General features: G+C 42.4%; 1 pseudogene; it reads right to left on the reverse strand.

The window, feature by feature from the left end:
• LOC101591682 overlaps nt 1–9,490 on the reverse strand; it is a 21,355-nt pseudogene extending 11,865 nt beyond the window's left edge.
• Nucleotides 9,491–15,426: the final 5,936 nt, after the last annotated feature.

Raw genomic sequence — 15,426 nt, forward strand, 5'->3', positions numbered from 1 at the left:
AGAGAGAGAGAGAGAGAGAGAGAGAGAGAGAGAGAGAGAGACAGACAGACAGACAGACAGACAGACAGACAGACACAGACAGGCAGGCAGGCAGACAGACAGACAGGCAGATAGACAGACAGACAGACAGACAGACATAGAGAGACAGAAAGACAGAGAGAGACAGAGACTGAGAGGCTGTATTTTAAGAACTGCAGAATATAATGCTAAAGAAAGAAACTAAGTATGCTTCATAGAAACTTCATTACCAGTATTTTTTTTCTTCTTAAAAGTATTGATTTCCTGCCTTTCTTCAGTGAGGAAAGACTGCACAAATAGAATCACATTTTAAGCAAATCTGAATCTCCAAGCCCTAAAAATGTAAGATAGAGAAGGTGTTGCTGAATATAATTTCTCAAAGCCATCTCCTACGACAACAAAAGAGCACACAAAAGACATAGATGATCGATTTATAACAAGCAAAATACATGTGACTAAGAAACACTTGGAAAAACGTGTTTGAGCTCATCGCTGAGCAAGCAATGTAAATGAATTGGAAATACCACTCACATGTCTCCAGTTTGTGAGGTCTGAAGAGCAGAGCATGCTGCTCCTGGCTCGGGCTTGGAAAGCAGCTTTGGCAAGCACCAGGGCATGAACAGCACCTGGACAGCCTTCTGGAAGATGAGCTGCTTCCTGCATCAGAAACCATAAAGTGCACATGCTCTTTGGCTGAGTGATTCTGCTTCTAGGAATGCTTCCCAAGAAAACAATCAGAGGTACCAGTAAGAAAAAAAAAAGTTCATTGAATTTGATTAAGTTGTTTTAAGTCCCAATGAAAATTATTTGAATACGTTTCCATATGTTGATGCAAAAAAACATTAATTCAGCCCCTTAAAATGTGATTAAATAGATTTTACTGAAATGAAAAGATGTTAGCAATATATCACTGTCTATGCCAACATAAAATTTTAAACATGTAAGATGGTACCTCAGTCAAAAACTTAATTTTTCTACAATTCTGGTTGCAACTGAATTTTGATCATAAACAGAATTGAATGACAACCAAATCAAATTCAATGGTTAGGTTCAAAGTTGACCTTATAGTATTATTTGATTCAGCTCTCAATCAATTTGATTTGAGACTGAAATCAAGGAAAGAATTAAGTTTGTAAACCAAGATAACATTGTATACACTAGTACTGTTTTCTGGTTTTATAAACATACCCCCCCACACACACACGGAAGAGGAAACAAAAAGAGAATTTGTGTTAAAATATTAGCAATGATTTATTGTATCAAAATATTGTAGTATGTGTGATATTTTAATCTATGATCTATTGTACTCGTTTTTTGTAATACTTATGAATTACTTATATAATAGTCATAATAAAAGAATTACAGTTTATTCTTTCACGTCTATCAAAGAGAGTTTGGATTCTTTTGTAGCTAAGTTAGTGTTGTTATTATTATTTATGATTTTCTTACTAACAGCAAAAGTGACACCACTTCTTTTCCATCTATATGTGACCTGGATCCAAATGGGGCCATCAAAGGCTCAATGCCTTTCACATCCATCTTAATAATGAACCTGAGAAGCATCAAGAGCTAGCATGATATAAATGGGAAAAATGAAGCAGAGACAGCCAAACTTTTCCTTGAATTTAAGGAATAATTAGAAAAACACTGAAAGATTCCAGATTTTGTTTTGAATAAAAAGCGAGATTCCCTCAGATGTCTAATTTTATCACCAGTACCTACCCAACACCCTGTTCTGTCGGCCATGAACAAGAATGTGAACCTCTTGGTTTAAAAAGTTTCCTCCTCAAGGCAGGAACGTGTATGCCTCTGGACTATCCTAATGCCAACGTGCACATTGTGTCTCACTAATGCACAGATCAGAGACCCCAGAGTGGTCCTCTGAGGCCTGTCTGTCCTAGGAAGGGACATCTCTTCCCACCACGATGGCAACTTCATAGCAGGTAGACTTCAGCGGCACTCAGGAAGGAACACAGAATCATGTTTTCCTAGGATTGAATCTTTAAGTCTCTGAGTCTTCCTTTCCTCTCTAATGGAATGGAGTTAAAAATTTTGGTGTTAGCTTTACTGACTAACTTGAATGACTTAGTGGGTACCAAGTTATCTGGTAAAATACTCTTTCTGTGCATGTGTATGGCACTCCTGGAAGCAACTAGCATTTGACTCCATAGACAGTAGAGAAAATTCCTCAAACCCATGGCCAGGAGCAGAAGCAGGTATCATCCAACCTACTGTAGGTAGAAACTCTCTCTCTCTTGCCTCTCTCCTCTCTTCTCTATTCTCTCTTCTCTCCCTCTCTTTCTCTGTCTCTCTCTCTCTGTCTCCGTTTCTGTCTTTATCTCTGTTTGTCTGTCTGCCTGTCTGTCTCTATGTCTCTATGTCTCTGTCTCTCTCTGTCTCTCTGTCTCTGTCTCTGTCTCTCTCTCTCTCTCTCTCTCTCTCTCTCTCTCTCTCTCTCTCTCTCTGTCTCACTGTCTTTCTCTATCTTTCTGTCTCTCTCTTTCTCTGTCTGCCTGTCTCTTGGTCTTTCTGTCTTTGTTTGTCTGTCTCTGTCTCAATGTCTGTCTGTCTGTCTCTCTGCCTCAGTCTATCTCTCTCTCTCTCTCTCTCTCTCTCTCTCTCTCTCTCTCTCTCTCTCTCTCTCTCTTTCTCTCTCAGAATATTTATCTTCTCTTGCCCTTGGGCATCAGAGTTCAGGGTTCAAGGATCTTGGAACTTTCATCTTGAGACTCACAGCATAGCTTCTTGTCCTCTGTTCTTAGCCCTTTAACCTCATATGTAAGACTGAGTCAACAGATCTCTGGCTCTCAAGCTTTCAGGTGGAATATTGTGGAATATCTTGTCTCTCATAGAACCAGGGATCAAACTCAGGCCCTTGTGCTTGTCAGGGAAGCGCTTATTCCATTGAGCCATCTCCCTGAGCCCTTTCAGAGAGTTCTTCCTACCTGAACCTTTCCAGTGCACTTTCTGAAGCAGTACATCACCCTCTGAGTGTCTATGCATGCTCACAATTCTAAACCTGTATTGGAGGGAGCTCTCTGGAGGAGGACAAATCCTAAAATCCCACCAGAGATATTCCTTGCTGGCCTGTTACAGGGTGAGAGTCTTTCTGGGAGCTGTGGAGACAGAAGACACATCCCAAAGAGACAGCATTTCTAGACAAGCGTCCCTGGTAAATTGCCTGAAAATCTCTAGGAAGATCAATCCCCAAAGTCCTGGGCAGCTACTGTAATTTCTTTTCTTGCTGTTAGTATTTTCCTTTATATCTAATTTGGGTTTGCATTTATGTAGTTTAAGAGACACCCAAAATTATATACTCTCCAGGCCCTACAAAATCTAAATCAATTTCTTTTACTTGACTTAGAAATATCTTACCATCTCTGTTCCAGCCTCTGATTGGACACGGAGATTTCTACGTCCAAGGGTAGTGCACTTTGGTTAGAAACAGCTCTGAACTACGTATCCACCAAATTCACCAGTGAAGTTTCCCTGTGGTTAACCTCTGGGTCAGTGGCCACATTTCTCCTCCCTGGCACCACACAGAATATGTATCATCCCCACATTGCTCTCCAGGTCAGACAGCACCGCCTTTGCTACCCAGATGGCTGTGGTCCCTCTCCCAACAGGACAGAGAGCTGAGTTTAGCCACTGAGATACAATGGGACTCATCGCAGATGGTGGACCTCTTGTACCCTTCTAGGAGTGGCACCTCGCAGCCCGGGAAAAGAGCAACCAGCCTAGCAGTTTCCTGGTCCAAAATATTTTTTCTGTGAGAAGTAATGGTGCACGATTTCAGTGTGACACTTTCAGGTCCAACACTGCTGCCAACAACACACACACTCCCACTGGTGACTCAGGCAGCCCACTGTGCAGCGAGACAGGACCCCACGAGTGCACAGAATGAGCGGGAAGCCTGCGAGGGGTCCACAGAGCAGCAAATGTGAGGATTGCAGCTCCGCAGGCAGGTAAGGCTACTGTGGGTCAGAATCCGGGTCCTGTGTCCTCCCAGAGAACAGAGAGGAAGCAGCGCCACCTCCTGGCTCCTTCCTCTGTATGCCTCGCAGCCCAGCGTCTCACCGTCTTCCTAGTCTCTCCAGTCATCACATTACCAACACCAGTCAGGCTTACTAAGCAACTCAGAAGGCACAATTGTGTCCTGCTGTCCTTCTGCCCCTCGGTCCTCTCTGTTTCCTAGTGAGAGAAGCAGGAAGGCCGGTGCCTCCCAGCAGTGATGAAGCTGCAACGAGTGTCCTCAGTCCCCGTGCCGAATCCCTGGGTAAACTAGGACCCCATTCTGCAAACATGCGGAGAATTTTACACCAGAAGCCGACTCTGCAGTAGATATGACCATAGCACCACCAGGACGCCAGGGATGGCTGGCGTCAAGAGCTCTGACTTCGGGCTCATGGACTGGCTGTGTAATTGCAAAGACCCCTGTACGTTCACAGGCTATGTGACAGTGGAAGCTGTAGCAGACTTTGCTGCTGGTGCAGGCCTCCCTGATGTAAGACAGAGGTACCCTGGGCAGGGCTCACAGAGCCCCAAGTCAAAATGCCTGCTAATGGAAGCAAGCAGATGCAGGCAGCCTAAGCAGTTTATATATATATATATATATATATATATATATATATATATATACACACACACACAGATTTCACATGCTGCAATTATCACATGAGGAAACCCTAACCAAGGGAGGCTATTCTTACTCCTGCCATGCTCCCACCCTGCGTGCTCTCCCTGGTAAGTGCAACTTGATTATGTCTCATATCAGCACCTGCAGGCAGATATTAGTGCAGTGGAACTGTACCATTTGCATTCCACCATGACCTGGGAAGTTGCATCTTTAACTGGAAAAGGCATCACAGCTAGCACCAGTAAAAGGCTAAATTTCAGTTTTTTAGAAAACCAGCCAGAATTGATTAAATGGACAGATTGATTTTGACAGCTTGTAGGTTGAGTGTCAGGAAATAAGCAATGCTGGCTAACGTGCTCTGTCATGGAAGACCAAGCAAATGATAGCTCAGGCTCTCAGAATTTACTGAAGAAGATTATAACGCATTTAAAAATAAGAATATAAAAAAGAATATATTTTTAAAATAGGCATAAAGAATTATATACTTCTTATGTTTACACATAAGTGCAAAAATCTCACCGTATACAACCTTAAAGCAGGACAGTCCCACAATATTCCTTTTCCTGTCTCTTGCTTTCATTCACAACCCCCTTCTTTTTGAACAACCATGTACCCAAGAGACAGCACAGCAGCAACTGGCTTGTCATGACAAGCAGCCCATATTCAGAATACCAGAATGACAGGCACTCCAAGCATGAAACTACTATTACAGATTACCATTTGCAGTGCAGTAGCTTAGTTCACAGGTATCAGTATATATAGTTAGTCAGGGTGAGAATCTTTCCAATTAACTGCTAGATTAAAAAATCTTCTGAAGATTCTCAGGATCATTGCCTTGCCCATCTTCTACATATAACTGTATGGCTTGACTTATTCATGTTTCCTAGCTCTTCTCCTTTCCCTCTCTTGATTAGTTAGTCCTTGAGATCCTGCTTTCCTTTTACTTGTATTATACCTTTCTATTTGTATTTCTTCTTTTGAGTTCTTAAACTAGGGAAACTATATGATATTTACACATGTGTGTCTGGTTTATTTCACTTATGAGTATATGTTCAAGAGGCATAAAAAAATAAAATAGCATAGATACACAGCTACTTTCTCTTAGTTCAATGACAAGAAAGTTTTGAACTAACAGTGTCCAGACAAGATACCATGTCTGCATTTTGTACTATGAATAGCTACTACAAAGACAACAATATGCAATGTATTAATTATTATAACTATCCTACTAACCTGTTTTAAAATTGTCTCATTGCTACTTTTTTCTCAATAAAATTATTAAAAAACAAACAAAAATGATTATAAAGCAGCACACTATAGCCACCATCCCAAGACCCACTCGTGCATTCTACTCCTTACTGATGAAGTTCAAAGAAGGCCCTGCTACACTTCTCTTTCTTCTTGTGGTTTGGGTCTCAGCCAGGTCCAACCCAGTCCTGCGATCTGGATCTGATCCAGGCACTGCCTGACTCATCCCTCCAGCCATGGAGCATTTGTGCGTACCTTCTGCCTGTCATAGAGACACAGGCCCGGGAGCTGTTCCACCAGGAATTTTCTCACTGTAACCTCTCTGGTCTCTCCTCCTTTGTTCTGGACATCCCAGGGACCCAAGTTCACAGTGTAGCTCTGTGGCTCATAATGGAAGGGAGCTAGGCACCAGAGCCCAGATCAGCCAAGGTAAGCTTCTCAAAACCAGTCCTAGAACAGTACCTGGATCAGATGACAAGACAGGGCTGGATCTGGGTGAGATTCAATCCACAAGAATAGCTGTGGAAGCCCTGTAGTCACCAGGAGGACCAGCTGGAATGCCGACCCTGAGACTGGAGAGAGGGTCACATACCATGGAGGGATGCAGAGCTGGGAAGGAACAGCCCGGCCACACAAATGCTTGTATTGTTCCACATAATTCTGATCAGCCCCACAGGCCTCTCTTCATGATTCTCTATCAGTTTAAGGTATTTTTGTTTAACTTTGGTAAAGAGAGAGAAAGAAGACTAGAGAAAAACATTTAAATAGGCCTAATATAATGAGTTGAGATCAACCATGGAACAGTTTCATATGCAAATAATTTTATACAATAACACAGAAAGGGCCAAGTACATGCCACAGAGACTCAGTCACAGTATAGCAGTAGCATTACCAGTTGTTTCCTGCGATAACTAAACTGAAGCGCATCACTGTTTCCTGGCTTGGGACAGCCTAGCCTTAAGAGCCTGGATGGGGCCAGATGCATTTGACAGGCAGCCTTCCAGGACTGATGGTAGCTACCAAAGCCAAAGTGAAACATGCAGCAAAGAGACAGCAGTCAGGGCGACTTTCAGATGGACAAATCCTAGAGTGTGGAGTGCATGCTGTGTGGAGCTAAATGGTGGGATAGTGTGAACTCCCAGCTAGCTCTGCCTCTTGCCTTGAACGTAACCCTTCCCTGTTTCTGTCAATCAGTGTGAGGGCACCTCTCCACAGGTGGGGTGATTTTGCCAACACCAAAGTGCGAGGGGATGTGATGCAGTCGATACAGTCTCAGAGAAGGGCGAAGGAGGCTGGGTTGACTCCTTATTTACACCATACTCTTTTGACTTCATGTTTATTTGGAAGAACATTAGACTTTTTAGGGAGCTGCAGCCATTCCAAGCCACACCTCATCTACTCTAATAGTCAGTAAATCTCTGTAAAAGACCAGATAGTAATGAGCAACTACTCAGCTCTGAATTGTGATGCAAAAGCAGTCATCAGCCACATATAACCAGCTGAGTGTGGCTCTGTTCCAGGAAACATTTATTTGCAGTGACACTACAAACTGTGTGCATAGCTCATACCTTGTGGATTCCAAATGAGACCACATACATATCTTTGAGATATTCAGATAGTCTATTTTCTGTGAGAGGGCATATATGTAGCTATTTTGACAATATATGACATGTGAGACATGCTCAATAAATGATTCTCTGGTGATTTTATTTTGGCAGCTCCTATGATTCAAAAGGTATATTTATTCACTTGACAAATTTTATTTTAGTGTTTACTGCATGTCAGGATCTATTCTAGTCACCAGAAAGCAGCAATGGATAAGAAATTCTAGTTTGAAGAGGTGACACAGGGGAAGGGAGGGAAGAAGAAAAGGTGAGAAGAAGGAATGAAGTTCCTGGCTTGTGCTGAGTGCTCTGCAGACAGTAGATAGGGAGCTATGGAAGTAGGGATGGGTGACAAAGCCATTGTGATCAGTGTGCACAGCAGATGTCTCAAAGCCCTGATGGTTAGCGGAAGCCTGAGGGGAGAAGCCATCCATGATGAGATCAGGGGGGAGAGTTTCCCAGACACAGGAGGAATGGTGTAGGGTAGAAGGAAGTATTTCCTGTTCATGGAAGGAAAGACAGCCGCTGCTTCTCCACTTAGAAATATACAGGTGCGTGCACACACACACACACACACACACACAGGTATTAGCCCACACAGAGATCTTCAGAATGACTCTTGTTCTACACATAAGCAACATCATGAGGACCCTGCTAGTCTCTGTGGACAGAAAAGTCCCAATGCCAGGTCCAAAGAGAATGAATGAAAAAAATCAATTGTGCTGATTGTTACTCAACCTTGCTAGCACACTAAACCATGGCAGCTAGAGAGGTAAACTTATGAAGGGGAATTATATTTTATTAATTCTTGTTTTGTTTTGTTTTTAGTGCTGGAGATTGAACCCAGAGCCTTCACACTGAGTTATATCACCAGTGCATTTTTGACATTTATTTTTGAGATTAGGGCTTGTTAAATCACTAAATTACCCAGTGTGAGTTCAAACTTGAAGATTTCCTTCCTCAGCCTCCCAGATTACTGGTATTGTACATATGTGCCCTGAAAAGATGGATACAGGGCCAGTTCACTGGATTAAAGTGCCTGCAAGCAGGCACAGGGGCTGGGGGTTCAATCCCCGGCCTGTCATGACGTCCCCCACACGTGGGGCGTGCTGAGACAGCATTTGAGAGTGTGTGTGGTGGTGCACACCTGTAATCCCAGCTCTTGGGAGGCTGTTAACAGGAGAATCACTACAAGTCCAATCTAACAGTGAGACCCTGAACACCCTGTTGACCCTTCTGTAAAATAAGGGAAAAAAAGGATGGGTAGAGATAGATAGAATCTAGATAGATAGATAGATAGATAGATAGATAGATAGATAGATAGTGATCGATAATGAATGAATGAATGAATGAATGAATGAATGAATGAATGAATGAAGAGTACTAGGGTGCTGATGCATTGAGGCTGTATTAACTCTCACCCAAAAGTGGCCCTGCTGGTTTTTTCCTTCCCCAACACCCACCTAAGTCTTCTGGGGGCACCCAAGTTTCTTAGGGCCCTGCCCTTCCCAACCCCAGCTACATATTACCCACTTTTTATTTTACCCCTTCCCCAAAAAGGTAAAGATATTCTTAGGCAAAAGGCAGCTGCTGAGGAACAGTGCTAGGCAGCTGTGAAGTACAGGCAGGCAGATGCCAAAGAGCAGACGTGGAGGACAGACTGAGATGACTCACAGAGAGCAATGTGCTCTGAACTGATCATCCCGTGCAAAACTAACTGAAATCAAAACAGGACAGGGGCTGCTATGATACTTCATGATTTGTCATGTGCTTTCCTACATTGGTTCTCTTTACTATGCAGAAAGAGCCTGAGATGGCCCCAAAGAAGATCCATGTTCTGCTCGAAGCTGGGCAAGGGAGCCTAGGGCTCGTAGCCAAGTGGGACACCAGCATCACACCACACCTGCAGTTCACTTGGTGCCATGCTCACCTGGACTCGGCTCCCATAGCGGAGCCACAGGCCCTGGCTGTAGATGCCAGTCATCACTTCTCCACTGTGCCTCCTTGTGCTTGGGTTTCAAAACACTTAAATAAAGGCACCCCCACGTTGGGCTGAGGCTATCAGTTGCTTCTGGGATCCTCCTACCAGGGCAAATATGTCCAGCAGAAAGGAACGTATGTACCTTCATAGTTTATTCAGGTATTGCCTAGTTAAGATGACCAAGGTCGAAATACCTCAGAAGGACAACCAAAGTCTATAGTGCCCCAAAAGCAATAACTATCTACATTATATAAGGTAGATAATTATTTCTAAGGTAGATAATTATTTCTTGCACACCATTTCCCTTTATTTATTGTCTGCATCCCAATCAGAAGAGATTTTATGCATACTTATTCTGTCTGTTATGGAAGTGTCACAAGAAGATGAGTTAGCAGCCACCACTGCAGTGCTTATAGTATCTGAGGGCCTGGTCTAAATGTTTCATACTCAATTCTGACAACTCTGCAGGTGAGGGCATTCAACTTTTCCCACTTCACCTATGAGGAAGAAAGAAGGTGAAGGTGGATAGGAAGCAGTTAGCTAGCAATTACTCAGCATAGACAGTGGCCCTCCACTGAAGGAAACTCCTATGGACCTTAAGTTTCACACCAAACCCTCTCAAGGGCTGTGGCATGCCATCTACAATCCATGCATTTGTAAACTGATTCAAAGATGTGACTTGCCACAGTTCATAGTTATATGTGGTGCAGGTAGGACTTGAACCCTGGCCTTTCAAGTACATTTCAATATACACCATTCAGAGAGATCTTTGTAATCAGGGCTCTTATCTAACACAGCTCTGTCAAGTAACACTGAGGAATACAACTATGTTTCAACATATGACAGTATGAATGTTTCTTTTTATGATCTTTTCCTTAATCTGGTTGCCTATTGAGTTTCTAGTGTGTGCAGAGCATTTATGCATCCTAACTTTCCCTTGATCCCTTAAAATCATCCCCAGTTTGGTCATTCCCAGGAAAGGAGGATGCAGTGCCTGAAGCCCCACCATGAGCTGCCTTCGCATAGCTGAGAGAGGAGGCATTTAATGCGACTGTGGCCCATGTGACAGGCTCTGTGCTTGGCCCTCAGTGTTTCTCTGAGGCTTATACCCATCCATGAAATAGACACTCAATGTCCAGTGCAGGAAAGTGCAAACCGAAGTGCCATTCACTAAGGCAAGAGAGCCACAGGTTCAGGAAATACATGGATGCTTATTATTTTAAAAGAATCATCATAGCAAAAGACACTTGGCTGTTAAACCCCCTGCAGAGCCTCTCCTCCCTTTGCACACCATTATACTGTCATTGCTTCCCCTGTCTGAAACAGCTCCAAAAGTCTGCTTTCCTGAGCATCTTTATGCAGTTGCACTGCCACGGCTGCCTTGACATCCTGAACCAATCCAACACGCCTCACTTTCATGTTCATTTTGATTTGGGGAAAGAGCCAGAATTTTTAGGCTGCTGGGTCCAGTGAGTAAGGTACATGTGGACACATTCATGTTTTTACAGATCTGCCTTTCCATTGGATGGCACTGGGAAGTAGCACTTAATATATTCCTGATCATATCTCACAAATGCTTTCATGAAAGAAGACTCCAGAGCTGCTTCAGCATGTGGCGAGGGCAATGGGATGAGTGTGTTCAAAGTGATGGGCAAAAGGAAAGAAAGAACTTCAAGGGAAGGCACAACTGGGATGAGGGAAAGGAGGAAGGAAGGAAGGAAGGAAGGAAGGAAGGGAGGGAGGGAGGGAGGGAGGGAGACAAAATATATGTACATAGAAAGGATAGCTTGGATAATTGTACTGATGATTTCTGGTCTACTGAAAGGAACAGTTAATGCTTAAAGTATTTTTGAATTTTTGTTGATGATTTTTTCCTGTTTATATCTGACAATCTGAACAACTAAGTGGAAGACAATAATATGAAATATAACAACTGCTGTTGAATTTCTATCACTTTGTTTAATGAAATTTAGCATTGTTTCTAATTTTTTTATTTAACTATTTTTTATTCTCTTTAAAAAATAAAAAACAAACATGAAAATTTAAAAAAGACAGACTCAAAGAGATGGGGGAATATATGAAGGGAATTAGTGGCAATGTGTTTCACTGTAATGAATTTGTTTTAAAAATCTACTAGAAAATTTGAACACCCCTTGTATAAAGCATGATATCTTAGTAAAGTGATAATATGTTCTTTTAAATATCTTCTGATCAAGTAAAAATTCATCTGAAATCAGATGAGGTAGTGTGTGCCCACAGTCATAGCACTCCGAGAAGCTAGGCGGGAGGATCACAGGTTCTGGCCATGCCTGAGCAACTTAGTGACTAGGCAAGTTTCTGTCTCAAAGTGAAAATTAGAAAGGACTGAGCTGTAGCTCAGCACAAAGGCTCTGAGTTCACTCCTCAGCACCACACGCACACACACACACACACACACACACACACACACACACACACACACACACACTACCAACTGCGAAATCAACACCTATGGCTTCTCAAAGTCTGAGCTCTTTATGGTACACGTTCTTCTTTCTCCACCATAAATAGAAAGGAAAGAATATCAGTATGGACTACTAGTTAAGGAAACAGTTCTCAGGCCAGCAAAGAATTCACCTCATAGTTCTAATATTTTTAGATTGACTGAACTTCCAGGATGACTGTCCAAACTTCTAAACTCTTGCTCACTAGGAAAACTTCATGAAATTGGTGGGGAGCAGACCTCACATGTGTCCTGCTCATTAACTTAAAATCAAAGACCAAGTATCTCAGTCATTGGCTGTGCCCTGCTTTGGAGGGTTTTTCATTGATCTCCATGCCTAACAAAAACTGGGAGAAAAGCTTTGCTGAAGTTAATATCTCCTCATGAAGAGGACATCGTGTGCCACATGCCACCACCCAGATGTTCAGTTGTGCATATTATATAAACATGGTTTTTTGAAAAAAATTATATGGCTTTTGAATAAAGTTTCAAAACAGGACTTTCATACTTACCTGGCAGGGGAGATACCATAATCACAAAACAGGACTTTTCCTAAACCAAAAACAAAATTAAAAGAAAGGAGAGGGAGGAGGAGGAGAACGGGAGTGATGAAAAGGCCACATGCCACTTTTTGCCTTTCTGTGGCCTTCCCACATCTTGAGAAGGAGACCTGGCATTATGCCTGCAGGTATCTGTCCCCTGAAGCACCCTGTGGTGCATTCCTCTGAGCCCCCATCACATCACGGCCATTCTTTCTCTCCTTTCTGTCTTTCTATCTCTCTTTCCATCACCGACACAAATATGTCCATTGAGTTTTTGTGCTGAAAACAGATAGCTGCTTCCATGTATTTTATTATGATCTTTGTTTATTTGTCAGGTATTTTTAACTCCTGAGTTTACCAGCCTGGATGCCAGGTGCTGGGCTGGACTCAGAGGGATCTCATACCAGCGCTGTCACTTTCACAGTGTTCCTCCCTTTGCTTCTTCTCTCTGAATGAATGGGCAGAGGTCAGAGGGAACTGGTTTCTCCAGGAATCAATAGAATTGAAAGCTTTCTTCTTTAAAATTTTAAAAAGAGTACAAAATAGCATTAAAATACAAAAATTAAAAGTGATGCAAAATTTTACTTCACAAAATGATATGAATTTCACATTATTTGTTGTAATGCATAGTGTTGTCTTCCAGTTAGTTGTTCATATAACCAGATATGTGATGAAAAATTGGAAGAAGAAAGAAAAAAAGGAAAAAGTATATAAGAAATTAAGAGAAAAAGAACAATTGAAAAGGGGAAACAAAACAAATTAAGCATTAACTGCTCTTTTCCACACACCAGCAGAAATCCACAGTACAGTTGTCCAAGCCATCCTGCTTATATACATTATTTCAGGGTTTAGAAAGGGAATTTTGCTTTCCTGTCCCCTGAGGAGCATTTGCTGTGACATTTATTTATGCATCCATTTATCCATTCAGCCAACAATTAAAATGTATTAATGATGCAGCAATACTGTGTAAGCACCAGCACCAGGCAAATGGACTTCTCCCTCTCCTTGCCTGCAGCTTCTTGGTGCTCTATTTCACCTACTGTGAGATGGGCCTAGAGGAAGGTCCCACCACAGGGACTCCTGGGGAGGACTTAACACCGTGATCAGGCACAGTTGTTTACCCACTGCTCTCATAGGGGGTAGTCATGTTGCTCATAGTGTTATATACCAGGAATAAGAACACAAGATAAAGTTTTCAAAGGACTCTTGGGAGGATATATGCCACAGATAAGAGAACACAGTTCTGTCTCTGTCAGATATGACGTGCCGGTGCCTGAGGGTCAGAGACTCCACCTGCCTTTCCTGCTACCTCTTATTAAAGGAGGAATTACTCCAGCAACCTCAAAACACACCTGTTTAGAGACACTTCATCTTTTTCCCAAGTGAACTTTATACATAATTGATCACCCTGTAGAGTCCAAACCTGAGAAAGCTGTTAGTCCAATAACTCACCTTGTCTCATGGCATAAAACAGATGTGCCTCCAGCATGCTGGCTTGAGCATTGGTTACTCCATGATAGGCAGCAACTCTGGAAGAAGGAATCAGAGAATATTCTAAACTAAGAATGAGCAAAGAAATTTCTCCTCTCATGGACAATACCAGAAGGGACAGGTTTTATGAGCAGGAAATGACCCTCCTTAGGGTGATACATGTGCTCTGTCAGCTCAGAATGATACAATTTAGCAAATGTTATTTTCCAGAAATAGAAATGGAATGCCAGTTCTCTGAGTGAGGTCCATTTACTCATTTAAATGTTTAGTGATAATATAGATATAGGCAGTGATATTATAAATAGTCTTCAACTCTAGCTTTGGGACAGACAGAAAGGAAGGATGAAAGCAGAGAGCAAGATGCAGGAAGTTATCTCAGGTACATGGCTTCTGAGCATGGGAAAGAACCATCTAGAAAGTACCAGTAGAATTCATTTACCTCGCACCTAAGTCCATGAGTTCTACAGTAAGTCCTTTTGTAGCGAGTTGCTTATTCATTCATCTAGTCATTTATTTATCAAATACTTTAAGAGAAATTATCCACCTGCCATTGCTGCATATGTACATATTTGTATAGCAGTCAAAAAGGACATAAGGACCAGAGTCTAGGTTACCCAGTTGACCGAAACTCTACAGATAAAACAACCACAGAGACTACAGATTCCTTATCACCACCAAATCTGCTCTACCAAGAACAGTCCAGACTACAAGGTTTTCAAGAGAACCAGGGATAGACACATATATTTTCTTTCTGCCTTGCTGGCTCAGATGTCCCTAAAGTTTTACTGAGCAGGCTGTGGAGGCAGAGCTGGAAGGGCATCATGGTTGGTGCTTTACTCTGTAACTCCATCAGTAACATCCACGCATGCTTCTTTATGTCCTCTTGGTTGATCTTGTCTGTGTTTTGGGGACATGAAATCTTGAATTTAGAATATGTATGTACCATGCTCTCTATTGCATTCTTAACTGTTTTTGTTTGTCCCACAGTGTTAAGTTGCATCTTCTCAAATAATTCTTTTGCTCTATTTGTAGAGCTCTATGGTTCATGGAAAATGTTTATCATTTGTGCATGGCTTCTCCCTTTCTGCCACTGCTGTGGCCATCCTGTGAAGAGCATGCTTTTCCCACTACATTGGGCTTGCCATGTTACCTGCTCTGGCCAACAGAGCATACAAGGTAGGTGGGAGAGATAGTGAGGCTTGAAGAAAAATGAAAAAGTTCTCTTAGTGTTCCATAGAGGAACAGAACCAAAGAAAGCACTTGCATAATAATCCAAGGATATTAAGTAGGCTTAGAGCATCAGTATCAGGGGGAGGAGAGTCCACCATTGTTGTTTGTGGCATCAGAGGCAGAGGAGTTCCAAATGGCCATCTATGCAGTAGAGAACCAGAGGGTCCAGTAGCTGTTCAGCCTAAGAAGATGGG

This window comes from Octodon degus, unplaced genomic scaffold, assembly GCF_000260255.1.
Source record: "Octodon degus isolate 3935 unplaced genomic scaffold, OctDeg1.0 scaffold00081, whole genome shotgun sequence".
Taxonomy (NCBI): domain Eukaryota; kingdom Metazoa; phylum Chordata; class Mammalia; order Rodentia; family Octodontidae; genus Octodon; species Octodon degus.